Raw genomic sequence first — 2,760 nt, forward strand, 5'->3', positions numbered from 1 at the left:
GTGTATGTTTCATGGAAATCGAGCAAACGGTGCCTTCAAAAAAGGGATTGCAAAATTTTCTTGTGGCGTATTTATATATAGATTATATATGTATTTTTGGACAACTAATAGGAGAGCAGCATGGTGTTTTACATACAACCCTTTAAATTTTTTAAACAGTAGCTTATATGTACATGTTGAGCATTGTATTCTTGTACTGCTCTCAGTAATTTAGATGGATATTCCGGATGCTTGACGAATACTTTATATTTGTCCCAGTTGCTTTAAAGTCGGAATGTGTGGATTCTACATCTTGCTCGCTATAGAATCCTAGACCCTTGCCTACATGCATCCATGGTCTTTTGGTCTTGCAAACATGTTATTGTTTTGTAGATATACTTGACACAAACTATCGCAAGTATAAAGAATACTTATATTCGAAACTTAAAAATAACAAATGTTGTGCGCGCACAATCTTCTCGTTTTAATTGAATTTATCGGCATCTTGTGCATAAAACAAGCTAAGACACTTGAACCATATACTAACTTGATTGTATATAAATCGTACAAGTTACATTACAAAATAAATATTTATAAACTGTAATGTATCAATTTGTAATCTAGAGCGGGTGCGTGAAAATTTTAAAAGAAAAGGAATAATTTCCATTCAAAATGAGTTTTTTCAAAAACGGCTCGATAAGTTATGGGCTATAAAATTTTTACAAGTTATTCATAACATAATTAACCCAAATTAGCAAAAAAATATGATGTGCTATGACCTTCGATTTAAAGTTGGTTCAGGTCCACCGTGCCACACTTTTTATATACATTCGCAGTGGCGTAGGCAGGATTTGGCTTTGGGGGGGGGTTGGGGGCGATGAAAAAAAAATTCCGTCGATAACTTAAATCTGTGACACACAATGGCTAGAGGCGTCGCCTGAGTGTATTCTTTCATATATTTATGTATGTGCCAGTTTTACCGTTATATATTTTTTATCTACTCGTTTATTCCATGGGGTGTTCATGCTTTATTTAAATTTAAAAAATTAAATTACTATACCGTTTTAAAAATCTGAAAATTCACTGCGGGAAATTTTTTTATTCTCATTTTGTCTTCGCCTTCTGGTTTTTGCCTTTATAAGTTTTAAAAAAAAGTTTTATATCATATTCCTAGGCAAGTTTTGAAAGAATATTTTCGATACTAAATTTTATTAAATCAAAATGTCGAAATAAGCTTCATATAGAAACAGTGTCATCGTTAATTAAGAAAGAGATGTTCTTAAATATCATAACTTTACGACACTCACATATTGACTAGATTTGACTATTTATTTCATTATATTGTAATTTGAATTATTTGTTTATAAAAATATAGTTTATTCCTTAACAAACACTAAATGAAAATAAGTTTAATCTTTGAACAACATTAAAAAAAATCGACAAACTTTCGTAAAAATTTCGAACTTTCTATTTCAATTTTATCTCTTAATATTTTGCAGTTTTTTAGCTCATTCAATTTTAGTCTAATAAAGTGCAAATTTAAAGTAGCTGTGATTTACAGTTGATGTATGGCATATTTTTGACGATGTCGCTAATTTTCTTCCATATTATCTAAGTATGTTCGACGATTTTTTTAATGAAGAAAATGAGCAACGCGTTCATCAAAAAAAAAAATATTAAAAATCAACGATAAGTCGCAGCTATGTATTTTAAACTTGCGCTTTATTTGAATTGATCGGGCTACAAAACTGCGTACTCAAAATATGTATTTCTAGGAAATCTAATTAAAAAGCTTTAAGAAAGTTTGTTGATTTTTTAATGTTGCGCAAAGATTAAACTTTGGATTTATACGGGTTTTGTTAAAGTGTAGACTGCATTTTTATAAACAAATAATTAAAATTATATAATTTTAAGATAAATGGGGAATCTAGTTAAAATGTATAAAGTTTTGATAAGCACTTGAAATGTCAAGTTTTAGTACTGAAGATGTCTCTTTTATCCATTCATAATAACTTTAAAAAAATTGTTTGTTAAGAAGTGTATCTTAAAATATCTGCCATGACATTTATGTTAAAAGTGTAAAATATGTAAATGTACCTACATAAACTTTCCCGTGAATACCATCAAATCATTGGTCTTGAAGGGAATCTATGTATGCATGCATGCATATGAGCAAATTAAAAAGTCGATACAATTTACGGTCGAAAGGTACAGTTTTTGTATAGAGTTCGTACTGAAGGAACAATTTTATTTCCCAACACTGTGGGGAACTAAGCAAAATGGCCTAGTATATTTCGCCAATATTCAAATACAAAATGCACCAACCGATAGTTTTATATATTCATTAAAAGATAATTTGTCATCAGTCTGTGTTATTAATTCAAAAATAAAAAGTTTCATTTAACTGACGAAGGGGGATCTATCCCCCAAACCCCCCTCCCCCGTGGCTACGCCACTGTACATACGTATAAATCTATATCGATAAAAGGCGAACATTCAAAACTCTTTTCACTGGAATTCCGAAGAGCTTTTGATTGCCTACATATTTTAAATGATTACCTATCTAAATAAAAAGAAAATAATGGACAGGTATGTAATGACGTACTTTGATTGTTCGCAAAAAAAAATTAAATCAAAGCCATTTTTTTATCAATAGCAATTGTTGAATGAAACAAGTAAGAAAGTCTAAGTTCGGGCGGAGCCGAACATTAAATACCCGGCGCAAGTATTAAATATATCTGTGGTCACAAGGCATAACCGCACAACTCGAGTTATGTCGAA

Source organism: Rhagoletis pomonella, unplaced genomic scaffold, assembly GCF_013731165.1.
Source record: "Rhagoletis pomonella isolate Grant_MI unplaced genomic scaffold, Rhpom_1.0 Rhpom_scaffold_00009, whole genome shotgun sequence".
NCBI classification, from domain to species: Eukaryota; Metazoa; Arthropoda; class Insecta; order Diptera; family Tephritidae; genus Rhagoletis; species Rhagoletis pomonella.